Here is a 17,469-nt window from a genome sequence, read left to right on the forward strand (position 1 = left end):
TTATGGCTTGTACATTGTGGAAAACTTACTTTGATGGAGTCAATGGACGACCAAGAAGACCCATGGCTTAGGCTGGTTACTTTTATTGCACTTCGGCTGGGTGCCCGCCTAAGGTCAACCTGAGTGTTTGACCTACATCATAATTTGTGGCAACAGGGGCTGGCCTGCATCTGCTCGGCCCCCAATGTGTGTGTTTAGTTTTCACGGTCTACTTTTTTCCCCTCTACCTTTCCTAACCCTCTGGTCTAGAATGGCAATGTGGTTTTCCCAATTTCCGGAATTCTATATATTAAATATTTGTTTATTTCTTATTTATGTAATAGTGGAGTAGTAAAGACAGTTCCTGGTTTTCCCTTTATCTATAATCCATATAGCTTTATAACTTTTTAAGGCAACCATACTTGATTAATATACCAACTGGTTGGTCAATGAAAGAAGTTGGCGGAGAGTGGGAGGTACATAGTCACCAAATTATAAGTTAGGTGGACTAACAAGATTATATATATCAGGACTTAGAATATTGAGCTCAACTATAGTAGGTGAGTTGTCTACCGAATCTTTGCATGTATAAACTAAGCATCTGTACCAGATCTCTCCTACTAAGCACTCCTATTTTTTAATGTGCAAATCAACGTCTAATTGGCAGATTAACGACCAACTATAAATAAAAAAGGCACCTTAACTAATAATCTAGCAAGTAGTAAATCTAGAAGCATAATAAAATGAGTTCATTAGCCATACCGACCCTATGTACCAAACCACCAATCCGTACCATTTATTTTCCTCTGCCGGCTTGATTAAAATAGATATTAAATACAGAAATTGCTGTCAATAATGAGTTCATCATCATGAAAAGATCAAGAGCCCGTTTGGATTGGCTTATAAGTTGCTTATAAGTTGTTTTCAGTTTTTTTGAGTGTTTGGCTGGTCAACTTAAAGTCATTTTGGGCTTAAAATAAACTCAAAAAAATATTTGGACCCATTTAACTTAACTTATTAAAGCAGCTTATAAGCCAAAAAAAAAAAATTAGACTAACCCAACTTATTTTTTAGCTTATCAACTGCAAACAGCTTATACGCATAAGCCCATCCAAACCGCTCCAAATCTTGTGTAATGTAAAGGGAGTTTCAACGTTGATTTTCACCTTCACATAATCTAATGCATGTCATAATTTCCTTGTCAAATAGTGACAGATTTAGGTGGACCATGACGAATGTAGTTTGACATACGTGCGCGAAAAATAATTATAAATAATGTTTGGTATATAGAATTTACAATTTACAATTTACACTTTTAACTCTAACCTAAAATATCCAAATTATAAATTATTCGGATCGCTATTGGGTGTCGGAAGGTACGTTTGCTGCTACCATATTTGTAGGCACACAGTGCCATTGCCCCTGCTACATAATTTACTTTACACTTTGTGGTCCCTTATTCCTTACGAGATTTATGTTATATATACTAATAATGTAAATGATTTCTTTATATTATTTGTGAACTTAATCTGTGGTGACATATCAGTTATTAAATACTTTTACCAGATTTTCAATAATATTTATCAAAAGAATTACTGGTAATAATTTAATACATATCCTGATCCTATTTTTGAACAGCAAAGCATAAAACTTAAATTATTGCTTATGTGCTTGGTCTCGAAGCAAGTAATTGCACCGGTTTCCCTTCAAATGGGCTGGTCTGTAATTCCTGTCCTTCAAAATTGAACTAATGCCTAGCAGAGATTTTTTTTTGGAAAAATGACCTAATAATACCTATTTAAGACTTTGTATTACAAAACATAAGTATACTTTTCCTTATTTACAAAACATACCAACAAAATTACAACGTATACTAGATTTGAGCTTAATGGGATACCCACGATTTTAGGCTTTTTTTAAGGAAGAAAATCTGATTTTAAATGTGGACTTAATTTTAGGATACTTACCATTCAACTTCTTCTTCTTTTTAAAAATATTTCTCTCTCTCTTTCTTCTTCTATGATAGACACCATTTTCATACCTAAAATCCATCTTGTCTCGTAATATAAATTTTCAAATCAATATTACAAAGTATTTTTGATTACTAACTTGTGTATTAATTGTATGTAAAAATTGATTTGTATCATTTTGCTATATATATGATCATTGTGTGTTTTGAAAATTTGTATAAATTATATAAACTGTAGTTTTAAAAAATGTTGAAAACTAATATATGTATGAAATGTGTATGGAGTCTGCTATATGTCATTTTTTTAGATATATGCGGCACAATGTATATGAAATTCGAACAAATTCGATATCAATTAGTCTTAAAAATGTTGATAGCTGATATGTGTATGAAATGTGGATGGAATTTGGTTTGTATCAATCAGAAAACTTATTATACATGTATACTTTCTCATAATCTATATTTTGATTAGATTTTATATAATTTATATGTACTTTATCATAATCACAATATATATATAACTTTTATACATATTTCATACGTAGAAATTATAACGAATTTATACATTTATACATATTGCATACAAAAATTAATATATATTAATTTTCTAGTGTATGAATTTTGTATAGAATCTGGTTTGTATCAATTACAAGTTTATTATACATATTTTTCTCAAAATTTATACATACTTTGATTAGATTTTATACTATTTATATGTACTTTATATTAATCAAAATACACATACAATTTTTTGTACATATTTCATATATAAAAATTATAAGAATCTATACAGTTATACATATTGCATACGAAAATTATACAAATATGTTTTTTGGTGTATGAACTATTTACATAAAAATTACCGATTATAATGGACTTTTTAAGTAAAAGTTGGAGAAAATTAGGTAACAATATCTTTTAATTTTGAATAGGAGAGAAAAGTGGATGAAATAAGAAAGTAAAAGTTGGAGAAAGTAGGAAACTATATCTCTAAATTTTGAATGGAGAGAGAAAAGTGGATAAAATAAGTAAAATGATTTTATTACCTTATTTAATGTGTTTTATTTGCTTCTTTTTAATTTACCTAATTCGTATAGATTTGTAACAAGTCTATTGATATATTTTGTAAACTGAAAAATATCATCATGTTTTATAAATATACCTTCTTACCATATACATATATTTTTTTGCCCATTTTTTTTTAAAAAGGAACTGACATAACTTGTGGGTAAATTATGCCCCTCCAGGCATAAGTTCGGTTTTGACAAAAATTAAAGACCAGACCATTTGAAGGTCAAAAATTAAAGACCAGCACAAAATAGTGCCAAAAGTGCAAATGACCCGTCATGGAGGCCGGCCGCTTTTTATAGCCCAAAAGTAGAGGCCTCATTTCTCCATCTGATCCATTACATCTAGAAGCCCAAATGCTAAATAAAACTATATTTCACAGTGACAGGACTCGGTCTTGCAGAATTTCAAGATTCCTTTATCACAGTCAAGGAATTCACATATCACATTCAACAAATAATCTATAAGTTGCGCGGATTTTGAGCGATAAAAATTAAAGACCATCCCCAGCGAAGGGTAATCCTGCAAATTGCCCTTAAATAATGGCAGGCTACTAATCCAAAAATAATTGGGTCATTTGCACTTTTGTCCCTTTTTGTGCTGGTCTTTAATTTTGTCCCTCAAAACAAACAATTTTTTGTGGGGCATAAGTTAATATTATCACATCATAATATCTCACAAGTTAACTCCAGCGCTCAGGGGCGGAGGTAAGTAGGCTCAAGGGGTTCATCCAAACCCCCTCGGCGAAAAATTACACTGTATATAACAAGGTTAAAAATATTGTTTTTGTGTATATATAGTAGATGTTGAACCCCCTCGGCTTCTTCCTGTATTACTGCTTCATATTTTTGAACCCCTAGACAAAAAATTTGGCTTCGCCACTGCCGGCGCTTTAAACAACTTATGCCTATAAGTTCGGTTATGAAGAACAAGAATTAAAGAGCAGCCCATTTAAAGGGCAAACTGGCAATTATTTCAAATACTTTGTCCATCTTTGGTCGCATCGTGTCTAAAACTATTCCTTTTTTTTTTTTTTTTTTTTTTTGGAGCTTCCAATGAGCTGGAAATATATGAGTTCTAATGTAAATAAATTATGCAGCTGATGAAACATTGAATGAATCCTTTTCACATTTGTTTATGCGGCTTCTTGGAGATGCAAATGTCAATATAAAGAGATATAGACATTGTAGGGACTGCAAATGCACTTACATATACTAGTGAAGACTATGGGTGTCTGTTACTCAAATGCAAAATAGAAAAAGAAATCTAGAAACATATACAATCAAAACGAAGAGTTACTGCCTACAGATAACGAAGGAGAAAGAACCCAATTAGACCTGACCTTATTGAAACCAAAAAATGGAGATGCTCATCTTGTATAGTTGTAAAGGACTTATATATTGAGCAGACGATTGATGTATCATGCAACAGAAATTGTGGGCATCGTGTCGAAAGACAGAGGCACTTAATTGTTTCCTTTTAGGCATTTTACCAATTAAAGGAATGTTAAGTGCCATCTCTCCTGCGACAAGATCCCCTAAATCTCTTCTTTTTCCCTGCTTCAATGACTAATGAATTATGATGAGTACACAAAATCCTCCATTTATAGAGCCAAATTAAGTACATTTACAAATTATTTAGCTCTATGTGTGATAAAACCAACAACCAAGTCAACCCACGAGCTTGAATGAGTAGTGATTGATGCATGTGAAAGAGTCAAATAGTCTTCGGTCTATGCTGTGTCATGTGGACACATTTGAATAGTTCTTTCAATTTCACATTGCCTTAAGACCAAAAGACTTTGACTTCCTGGTCATTGGTCCTTCAGTGTCATCTTAATTTCTTCATTTCTTTTCTTTTTCTGTATGTATGACTCGTATGGAGGGAAAGTCCAACATATAGTTAGAAATTATTATCTACTGCAACATTTTATTTTCCAAGAAAATAGTACTTGGTTTACTTTTTAGTGCGAATTTTATAAAATTCAGCTGTTAGCTGTTAATTAGCTGGATTTTAATCAAACGGAGTAAGACAAATTTTCAGTTTGACACCATTGATCTTATGGTGCATGAAATTTTATTGGATTGAAAATGAATTGAAAGGCGTGCTTAGTTTTTTTTTTTTTTTTTTTTTTAAATTAAAGTCCACTAGGCTTTTGGCCTAGGGCTAATTTTATAAATTTTATCAAAAAATCCAGAAGTCTGTACAATTGTAGCCAAAAAGGCTAATGAAAAATACAAAATTTAAACTAATGATCAAATAAGACTTATAACTTGTCTTAATTTGATATTACAAATTGTTAAAAAATTAATAATAGAATGGAAATTGAAATAATTGTTCCATAAAGAACTTCTGTTTCTATATCTCACATGCTCTATATTTGGCCCTCTATATGTACCAAGGCAGTACATTTTCTAACTAATGACCAGTTCTCAGTAGGATGAGCATCCCGGGGTGCTAATACCACTAACTAAGAAACAACCACTAAATAGAAACTATATGCCCATGTGTACTCAAGAGGTCTGTTGTGTTCGATGTGCTCAATTATTAAGAGCAGTAATTCCACTTCATGTCATTTGTCAAAAGTGCCTCCAACCAGTTGCAATTTATGCTGGTAAAACTTCTCAACATCCTGATTACACTGTGTTTCGCTGCTTGTTGGTATTCCTTCGGTGTGGTTGTTCTGTGATACCTGTTGAATTAAAATCCTCTATTTATGTTAGTTTGTGTACCTGCAACCATTAGCAAACAATTAGTGTAAACCAAACCCTTCACATTCTCCTCCCAAAGGATTTGAGTGTGAGGACCTCCTTTTCTCCCACCTTCCCCCTATATTCAGTCTCCTTAACATGACCTAATTCTTAGATAGGGCAGCTGTAATTTGTCACTGTTCACAATTCTTTTACAGTGGCTCTCCATGTCATGAAAGGAATTGAATTATATGTCCCCTGTGTCCAAAGCTAAATTAGCCAAGTGATCTGCTAATTTGTTTCCTTCCCTATAAATATGCTCTATCACCACCACTTTTTCCTCACTTATTCTTCAAATTTCTTCCACCATAGTAATGATTTGCCAAGGAATTTCCCATGTCCTTTGAATAGAGTTCTTCAGCAAAAGTGAATCTGTCTCTATCCTTATTTGATCCCATTGATTGTCTTTTAAATACCTGAGAGCCTGTAAAATGGCTAGGGCCTCTGCCTCGGTGTTGGTGCTTTGAAGATCCTCTATTTCTCTGGCATGTGCTTGTATCACATCTCCCCTTTCATCCCTTACACAAAAGGCCCATGAACTCATACCCGGGTTTCCTCTTGAGGCTCCATCAGTATTGACTTTTATCCATCCAATATCTGGAGTTCTCCAAGTCACTGGTGTTACTCTTATATTTGGAGAATATCTCTGTAATGCCTCAACAATCACACTCCAATTATATGGTGCATACCTAAAATTTCTCCTTCTCACCTTCATGAATTGAATCAAAGTATGCATCACCTGGTAAATGGGTTTTGTGATTGACACCTTCCCTTCATGTCTCATAGTGTTTCTCCTCTTCCAGAGTTCCCAAATAATAATAGCAGGGACAACTTGGTTGATGCATTTGACATGTAATCTACTAGGCATATCCCACCATCTGTTAATTATTTGGGTAACTTGCAAATTCTCAGTATTTATTCCCACTGGTCCACAAAAATACTTCCAGATGGCTTGCGCTGTTGGTGAGTGTAAAAAGACATGGGAGGTATCTTCCACTTCTGGATGTTGACAACAATAGCATCTGGAAGGGAATTGGTGTCCCAATTTCTTCAACTTATCATCCAGTGGTAGCTTGAACTTCCAAAATCTCCAAATAAAAAAAGCTATCTTTATTGGTAGTCCTTTGATCCACATATGCTTATACAAATTACTGGGGTCTTTTCTTTGTCTGAGCAATTGAAATGCAGACCCAACTGTGAATTTCCCCCTCGAATCTAATTTCCAGAAAGCCTTATCTGCTTGGCCATTTTCATTTGGTGGATTAATGTGCTTCACAATATGGTCTGCTAGATCCTCAGGAAGGATTCTTCTTAGCAACTGTTCATCCCATTGCCCCACTTCTCCAGTTTCTTTTACAAGGATGATTGTGGGATCACACTCAAAATCTGGTGGAGTAATATGGTATAGGGCTCCCAGTCCTGTCCAATTATCAAACCAAAAATAAGAATTACCTTGTTGAAGCTTCCACCATATCTCATGTTCCATCTCATCTCGGTATTTAATCATCTTCTTCCACACATAAGTACCTGATCCGGTAGGGGCTATCACAGCATGAAACTTCTTTAAGTACTTATTACTCATGAAAGTTCTCCATAAGGATTGTTTGGTTCTCATGTTCCACCACAGTTTAGCAAAGAGGGCTTTAGATATATCTTGTAGGCTTCAAAACCCGATGCCACCTTCTTCTTGTGGGTGACATAAGGTTGTCCAAGTTGCCCAGTGCTTACTTGAATTTCCCACACTTCCTATCATAGTGAACTTAATTAGCCACTTGAACCCAGATCAGTTAATTTGAAAATGTTAGCTGTATGTTACAGCGTACTTTTATCTTCATTTGGTAGCCAATCAGGAGAAGAAGTCTATTAGGAACGCCAGGGTGCTGAAATATTGGTACATAACTCCACTTTTTTTGAAATTTTTTTCCACTTTATTTGAAAATCAGCATTTGGCCATGAAAATTCGAAGTTATATTTGGAATTTGAAAAACACCTAAAACCTTATTTTCACTTCCAGTACCTTCATACACCAAATATTCTTTGTAAAATCTATAACCAAACACAACTCCATCTTCAACTCCAACTTCAAAATTCCAAATAAAGTGAAAAATATTAGATTTTCATGGCCAAACACCTTACTTAGAGTTTAAAGATTACAATATCATGAAGTTTCTTAAGTTCCATGTCGTAGAACCTTATTTTTTCTATTTCTCGGTGGAAGACTTTTGGCCCAAACATCCATTTAATCGTCTGTGGGCTCAGTATTAGTACATGATCCAAGTTACACTTTTTTTTCTTTTAGCCATACTGTGACGAGTCTATTTTCAAAAGCAGGATGTTGGATACAACCCATTGGGCTAACAGCGAAAGTATTGAGAAACACGAATTGTTTACGTACGTAGATGAAACACTCTTAACGGAAGAAAGAGTACAACAACATTTTATTTTCTCTAAGAATTAAAACTGACAGTATACATGATAACATCATTCAAACAACCTTTTTAGACGGCCACAGGTTTTGACTAATTTTGTGGACAACTTTTTGCTTTTCTGGGAATTCAAGCTGGCATTTTTCTTGGTCTTGTTTAAAACTTGTATTAAGTTGTCCAAGCAAATCTGAGGACTTCCTGAAGCATTTTTGGGCATCAAGTTCTCGGCCACATCACAAGGACTCACTTCTACTTCCTCTATTAGACCTTCAATCTCTTGAAATAGAGGATGAGTTTCGATGCCCAAGTAATTCTTAGCCAACACTTTGAATGCTTCGTATCTGCAATACGACATCTCAATGTGCATATCCATTCGTCCTCTACGTATTAGAGCTGGATCAAGTTTGTCCACATGATTAGTCGTAGATATAATTATCCTCTCTTGACCACAAGCTGACCATATTCCATCAATGAAATTCAACAGTCCCGAAAGCGTAAGTTTTCCTGATTCCTCGTTTTGACTTTCTTTCTCTTCAGACGTGTCCGAATCTTCTTCCTGCTCAGCGTTTGTCGTTTCCTTTTTCTTTTTTCTTTTTTCTCTTGCCCGTGAGATCTATAGAGCAATCAATGTCTTCAATAACAATGATGGACTTGCTTGTTGTTTCCATGAGCAACTTCTTAAGCCCCGAGTTATTTTTAACAGAGGTGAACTCAAGATCATAAATGTCATAGTTTAAGAAGTTGGCAATTGCAGCAATCATAGTTGATTTTCCAGTTCCTGGTGGACCATAAAGAAGGTAACCGCGCTTCCATGCCTTTCCAACCTTGGCATAATAGTCCTTCCCTTTGCTAAAAGCAATGAGATCGTCAATTATTTCCTCTTTCTGCTTAGGGTCCATAGCCAAAGCATCAAACGTTGCAGGGTGCTCGAAGTTGATGTGCGTCCACATACCTAGAGATGGCAAAAAAGAACCAATCTTTTAGTAATTCATCCAAGTTTAAACAGGTTCGGCCATGTTTGTCGACTCAATTCAACACCTTGAACCCAAAATGACAAAAATCAAATTATTGGGTCAAACTGGTCAAAATAGTGCAATCTAATAGGTCAAAATGCAACCCAAACATAATAAATCAATCAGGTTGGAGTACATGTGTAAAGCAAATTAAAAAGGAAGGGACGATGATCAAGTTGGACGGATTGGGCTATGACTTGTTATTTAATACATTTCGACCCAATTTATTTTAATCTAACCTGCTCATTTGCCTCTTGATTTATCTCCTTACCTTTACCATACCAATACCAATCCTCATTGTCGTTGGAGTAGATCTTTTGTTTCTTGTTCTCGAACTCAATGGCCTTGCTTTCTTCCATCACATGCTTCAAATATTGTCCCGTGACCATGTCTTGATACTTTTTATTGAAAGTTAGCGTGTAACATTTTTTTCTCTATCGGAAGCTGGGAACGACCCCTCGAAGAATTATCAAGGAATGTTTCCTTATAATAGTTCCACTTGAGCTTGACATCATGGAATTCATCAATGACCTCTTCTCCGTCGTCCAAGCTAACAGCTAAAGACTTGCTATTCTTGAATTTCTCAGCTTTGAGATATTTTGCATCTTTGTTGAAGGACTTAGTACCCAAATAAGCTTTGATTTGCGTGTACACTTCATTTCTTTTGTCATTGGAGTATTCATCAATGGTTATATGGACATATGGGTAGAAGAAATTGGCCAATCGCCTCCACAAATGTTCGATGCGGTTGTGAAGTGCATCGGGGAAGAGTTGCTGAATTGTGCCCAAAATAAACATCAATCCAGCAAGCTTGGGCCTTGGAGCATAATTCAGTCAGTGTATCTACCATGTTGTTGCTCTTTTTTGAGGTTAAGTTTCCAGACAAGATTATGAAAAAAGATGAGAATGAGTGACTTTGTGGTACTTAAATCTTGCTGTAATATACAAATATATTAGTATTAGTTAGTACTATATATAAACAAGGATTGCCAAAATTTGTCACCCTCACAGGGGACTGTATAGGAATTTTGATTATTTACACGTGGCTGTAATTTGGCTATTGATTGCGTTGCCCTCAATTCATTTTCGGAAGAGCACTACCGGTGACCTTACAATTGGTATGTTGAGTCATTTTTTTTGGTAGTGGGTCCAATGATCCGATTCTACTTTTACGCGTTATTTATTACCCTTGCTTTCCATCTTATTACTTCAATTGCCTTGTATATTCTTGTAAATAAGGTCATCTTTACATGTCTTTCTATAAGAAAACTTAACTGTCATTTTCCATTGTAAGAAATGACATGTGCTATCAGACGGACCACAATCTTTTAAGGCCTTCTTTTAACCATAGAGGCAATCCAACAATGCAAAAGGGTCAAAATACCCCTCTAATTTGAAAAAAGAGTAAAAAATATCTTTTCGGTCGTTAAAATTTTTAAATATATCTCTATCTTGATAGAAATTATTTCTCAAAATAAAAACAAATCATTTTTTAAACCAGCTCTATCATTTAAACCCGATCCAATTAAATAATTTCTCATAAGATTCCCTTATTCCCCCAATTCCTCAAACTTCATACCTACGTATTGAGGGAATCAGGGAATCTTATGGATTATTATTTAGTTGGGTAGGATTTAAATGATAGAGCTGGTTTAAAAAATAATTTTGGGTTATTTTGGGGGATAATTTCAGTCAAGACAGGGGTATATTTGAAAACTTTAAGGATGGGAGGAATATTTTTGACCTAAAATAAATTTGGAGGATGTTTTTAGCCTTTTTTTAAAAGTAGAGGGGTGTTTTTGACCCTTTAATTCCTAAAACATTCTTGATCTGAATATAGAAGTAACATACTTTGTAAACGACAATTTTATAACTATATCTAAAAGCTTAAAAGCAATTTTAGTCCTTCAAAAATTTGCTACAGTTTTATTTTTCATCTACTTCAGTATAAATTTACTTGGGAGTGTGTGGTATTTTTATTTTTTTATATCTAATTCAAAATAAATAATTTTTCTATATAACTAAAAAGATAGTAGTAGTTTTTCTTCTTCAAATTTATCCTTATTTAGGTAAGTGAATTTTACATAATTAAGAACACATATTACATTGATATTATTTTATTAAGAATATTTTTGGAAAAACACTTCTTACATTAAGGGGTGAGTTATTTCTTAATGTGTATGCCCAAGCTAAAAGCACTTATTATATGGACCGAAGGAGTATCTTTTACATTATGTTATCCTTATACATTAATTTAGATAACTTTTGGAGCAACATCTCCTTTTTAACTGAAGTATTTATTAGGGCTTACTTTACATACAAAACATGGCCCATCTCATATGTTCCTCTCCATATTCTTCTCTCTATTTGGTTTAAACCTCTAAAAGTTTGCTTCTTTACATTAAATTAAGGAAAAGGAAAAAAAAAAATTATTTGTTAACATGTATCTTTGGAAGGAAAAAGAAAACTTCGAATAAGAATAATTTAATTTCATTGACGTTTTAATATATTTTGTTGTGATTTAATTTGAAAAAATATCTACAAAAGTATCTTACAATATCAAGGCTCTTTATCTTTATTTATACGTGAACTTTTTTTATTTCATCATACAACAGTTTGAATATTGAAAAATCCTTTTACAAAAATAAGTCAGCTTGTGGAGTCAATTCATAGAAACAGGTGAAATGCTCAATTTGAATTATCAGAGACTATATTCTCAAAAAATTCAGTAAAATAGAAATTAGGAGAGCTTTCATTTGTTTGATTCTTTTAAGTCTAATATATAAACTAAGAAAATATTTCCCTTTATAATTTTCAAATACATTTTTGTATTTTAAAATTTTAGAATTTTTTTAAAAAATGTCAAACTAATGTTATAAAAACAGAGAAGTAAGGGCAGAAAAAATTTAAATCTACAAATATAATTTTTAATGTTAATTTGGGCTAAGCACGGGCCAAACAACACTAGTATATTATATATATATATATATATATATATATATATATATATAGGACAGGAGATAGCCAAGTTCCTACGTCTGCTTCATGTGGCACACGTACAAGAATATATGTTATAAAAATATGAAAACAACTCGAACTCTTGAAAATTGTAAAAGGTGTATAGAATATATTTTACTTTGAAATATTGTGAAATGTTTTAAGAATTGTTAAAAAAAAATATAAAAAATAATACACTAATGTCTGTTTTCGAAGTTTCCCTGATCTTCGGTTGGGTGACTTTCCCCCAAAGCTTTGTGAAATGAATAAGGCAAAAAGTGAAAAGATAGACAAACTCGAGCTATTAACTAATTCTATTGGAACCTCGTGTCTTGCTACGTGTTTCACTTTTTCAGTCCGTAGATCACCTTTTAATTTGAACGTCGGGCTTTGATTTTGCCTTATTAAAATATTGTCATTATATGCACGTTATGATTTCCAGTACCTTGGCCACGAAGTATTTGGGGTAAACTTGAGGAGAAGATGGCAAAAAGACCTCTTGAATCTTGAATAAAGAATTAGAAATTTTGACTCGGTGGTAAGTAAGTGAGTGGAGTCTGATCATAAATTCTAAAATGCTGAGGGCAAGTACTCATCATTAAACATAAGACTTTACATTAATTAATTAAATCCTTATGAAAACTGCTGCTACTTTCCAGAAGCACTTATTTTCTCTTAAAAGCTTAGCCAAACACCTCACTTTTTAAAAAATAAGCATTTATTGAAAAAAATAAGTACTTTTAGGAAAAAATAAGTTTGGCCAAATATGCTAATTAAACTGCTTTTAAGTAGAAGCAGAAGAAGTTTTTCTGCGGTTAGGGAGAAGTAGAAAATTTCTGCTTCTTGAAAAAAGCAGAAGCAAAAATTAATTTTCTTCAAGACAAAAATATCCCTACCACAAATACATATTTACCAAGTATATCCCTCATTAATCCATTAGGAATGAAATAATTGAGGATCTTCGTGATGTACGAAGGATTCTACTTATTTTTCTGTTGAATTTTATTTTGGTTGTAGTTTTTGAGTATATTTAAATCATCGTGTTGATATTATATCATTGTTTAATATTTTATTTATTTATTTATTTATGTATATATTAATTAAAAAATTTAATATGTAATTTTAAATTTTAATTAGTTAAATGTAAAACTTAAAAAAAGTCTTTCATAATTGATATTTAAAATAATTTCTCTCTATAAAATAATCTTGATAATAAACGTTTATTGATACATGTCCTTTTTCGTAATTTGACACTCAAAAGCATTTTTTTTTAAAGAAGATTAGCCAAACACAATATGCAATCAAAAACACTTTTCAAATGAATAGCCAAACATAAAATGCTTCTCATTAAAAGTACTTTTTTGAAAAGCTATTTTCAAAATAAAGAGTTTTTAACCACTAGGTCAAACACTAATTGTTGTTCAAATGTGTTTTTTAATTAATTGGCTAAACACAAACTGCTTCTCATCAAAAGTACTTGTTTGAAAAACATTTTTCAAAATAAATTAATAGAAGCTTGGCCAAACATGGTATAAATAAATTAAATGAACTAATTGTAGTTGTTTTCCAGCATTCACGAAAAGTTACCGCAAAATACTTCAATGATGGCTTTATTAGCGACAGTCCAAACCGCAGCTAAACGTTTTTACCGCTAAACCAAATTTTCAACCGCCATATCACAATTATTTTTTGTTGCAATCGATCTACAAGTAAACAGTAAGTAATAGAGCCATTTTGTTTTTCGAACAAATAATATTGTTCAGAAAATTTACTATACACCGTTATGTTTTAGTGTTTAGTGTTTATAACTGTTATGTTTGTAGGACTGATGTAAGGACCAGTTTCTTGGATCGATCGCAGGGGTTGCAGGGGATATCCTATTTAGACTAGATTTAGGATCTTTCGCAGGCTATATATACATGTCTTTCTTTTATAATTATGTATCCTTGTTAATACATCTTTCATTGAATAACAAGAGTGGTGACAATTGTGATTTTCTTTCCCTCGAGAATTTCCATGTTAAAATTGTTTGTTCTTCTTTTTCATAATTGCTCGAATCCTCATTGTCCTTAACAACAACAAAATTAATATAGTATGATAGTTATAAATTGAGGTGGAAATATATGTATATGATTGATCATGTTAAGTAAAGGTATGTAAAGGACAAATACTGTGTCATACATTGATCTGAGTGTGAACAAATATTTCATGATGATCAATGATCAGCATGACAGCATGGCTTATCAGTTCGGACTTTGGAGGCAAAATGAGTCATGACAAATGAGTCAACGTCTTTAATCTAGAAGTACGATAAAGGTTCTTTTCACAACTTCTTTAATCTACTTTGCACTTATCAAAACAAATATCATGCTTTTAGGATGTTCCAAGAAGCTCACTGGTGATTTTTTAGGTAAACGTAATGCTGATTCGTCTAATTGATAACAGATCATAGTCTTTGATTTATTTTGGTCAATTAAACAACTGTACAATATTTCTTGTTTGTCGCAGAGTAATATGCTCCCCCTTCCGCCGGCGCTCAACCCATGATACAAAATTTTCAGTAAACCTCACAATATTTTTGAGGATTTGTAAAAAAAGGTTATCAAATCGTTTAACATTAATACCATGCAAGTTGAGAACTTGCGGTGGAAAAGTACAGGGAATCATAATACATGTCACAGAATTTTTGTTCAAGTACTTATAATTGTTTACCTAAACTTCTCACAAAGTATTGTGAACACTTTGCAAAATTAATTAATTTTTTTTCTTCTTCTTATGATGTTCATTTGAGGACTACTTAATAAAATTCTAACTTTCATTTAAGGGTCGTTCGGTTGAAGGTATGGGCAAAATTATTCCAGTATGAAATTATGCAGATGATGATACGCCTAGCTAGTTGGCCACGTTAGGAAAAAAATATAATAATTGCTTCTAACTATTGTCGTGTTTGGTAGCAATACTAAATAAACCTACATTAATTATATGGGAATTTATTATTATTATTATTATTATTATTATTATTATTATTATTTTATACATGGTATAATCATATTATATTAAAAGTGGGAAGCATCATAGTTGAATTACGATAATACCTTTCAAAAGTTAATTGACCAATATAACCTCTTATTAAATATTAAATTTTGTTGCTTAAAATTTGGCTTAATTGATGAAATCCAATGAATGATCAATTACTACCATTGTAAACATGTAGAGATGCAATAATTGTGGTTATAAAGAAGGGAATGTGGAACGCCACCTGAAGTTTAAAATTTTTTTCCGTTACTTTTCACTTAAATAATTGGCAAAAAGTTAAAAAATACTCTATTTATCTATTTCTTAGTTATCACTTATCACTGATAATCTCTTTTCTAGAGTCTCTCTGTTATCCTATTTAATATTTTAATTATGTAGATCTCTTTTTATGACACATTAAACTTAGGCCACTGTTTCATCTATCCACCATGTTCAACCCGACCTTTTCAATTCTCAATTTCAGTTTTCATACTCCATTTATGTCTCTCTTAGTAATTATTAGTTCTACTCCCTCCATTGCATAATAAGTGACTTTTTAGGCTTATGCACACCCTTTAAGAAAGTGCTTACTCCTAGAAAATTAGGAGTATTTTTACTAACTTACTCCTAATTAAATGCCTAGAAAAATAAAAGCTTAATGATTTTCGATTATTTAAATAAGGGTCATTTTGGAAGAAGAAGACCAATTTCTTCTTGAAATCCCAAACCACTAGAATGGAGGGAGTACTATTTATCTCTTTTAGATGAAGTCTTTTTATTTTCCTATTAATTTGTTTAAATCTCTTCATGCACGGCACCCAGTATTCCCATGGCTTCCATCTACTCAGCAAGTCCATCCCAACTCTTTCGATTTCCGACCCCAGTTATCAATTTAAGTATTGCACTGAATAATGCAACATAGAAATATTAAATATATATCAATCAGGATTTCTCTCTTCACCTTTAAAAAGAAAGAGAGAATGAAAATAAGCTTGCAAATTGAGAGACTTGGTTTAGCTGTTGTTTAACTCATGATCGAGTTTGGGGATTTTTTCCTTTCCCGAATTCAATGATATGACCCTTCTCATGCATCTAGGTATGCGCTTTTGTTTGTCAAGTTCTTTTATGGTTTTTAAAATATCAAACTACCAACATTTTACTCGCGATTGTTTTGTTATATTTCGTAATAGAGTTATATTTATACAATTCAGCAGTAATATTATTTTTATGTTAAATTTACATATGAAAGGACTCAAAAGTTTGATTAGACAAAAGGTATATTTACGTGCAATTATATTTTATATACATTAATTCAGTTTTCTGATGCCAATGACTATTAAATAAACATATCACAAATAACTACTATTTTTTGTCGGTATATGCCATGAAATTGACAATATCTACTAGTCTTCCGGAAACATATGTTAATTGAAATTCTGTACAATCAACAACTTTTTGATATGTATATGTATATTTATATGTGTTGCTATAATTGATCACACGCTTTCTAAAATTATTTATACCATTTTAAGATATTTGTATTAATTAGCAAGGAATACACGTGCAACGCACGTATCCAAAACTAGTATGTGATAGAAGAAACGCAAGACTTTTAGAACTGTTTTCTGTACTTATTCAATAATACCATAGGAATATTTATAGCTATACAACTATAGGGTTAAAGTCCTATTATAGGAAGGAGTATATATTGTAATAACTATACAATCAAAGTCCTATTCTATTCTAGGAAGGAATATATATTGTAATAACTATACAATCATAATATTGACTAACTTCTCCCCTCAAATTGATACTGGTGATCACACAGTAGCCATTTGGACATATGATAGTGATGTCGTGCACGTGTCATCGCCTTTGTAAACAAATCGGCAAGCTGATCATGAGAAGAAATGTATTGTAGAGTGATGAGCCGATCGACGACCAATTCCCGAATATAGTGGCGGTCCACCTGTATGTGCTTTGTGTTTTCATGTTGCACCGGATTTGTGGCTATTTTAATCGCACTAGTGTTATCAGCATGTAACACCATAGGAGTTGTAAAAGCAATACCGAGCTCAGATAATAGGCGTTGTAGCCAAACAATTTTTGAACTTGCTACCGACATAGCTCGATACTCAGCATCTGTAGATGATTTAGACTTACGAGATTATTTCTTACATTTCCAAGATATCAAGGATGTGCCAAGAAACATGCACCAACCAGTAATGGAGCGATGAGAATCTGGACAACCA

At 32.6% G+C, this 17,469-nt stretch overlaps 1 non-coding gene and 1 pseudogene across 1 annotated transcript; one reads left to right on the forward strand and one right to left on the reverse strand.

The window, feature by feature from the left end:
• The first annotated feature begins 21 nt into the window (after nt 1-21).
• On the forward strand, nt 22-184 carry LOC132625267 (U1 spliceosomal RNA). The gene has a single exon (XR_009576712.1). It is a non-coding gene; the product is annotated as a U1 spliceosomal RNA (small nuclear RNA).
• Nucleotides 185-8,044: 7,860 nt separating this feature from the next.
• LOC132623973 (AAA-ATPase At3g28610-like) lies at nt 8,045-10,195 on the reverse strand (annotated as a pseudogene).
• Between the last annotated feature and the right edge of the window lie 7,274 nt (nt 10,196-17,469).

Source organism: Lycium barbarum, chromosome 12, assembly GCF_019175385.1.
Source record: "Lycium barbarum isolate Lr01 chromosome 12, ASM1917538v2, whole genome shotgun sequence".
Lineage (NCBI taxonomy): Eukaryota > Viridiplantae > Streptophyta > Magnoliopsida > Solanales > Solanaceae > Lycium > Lycium barbarum.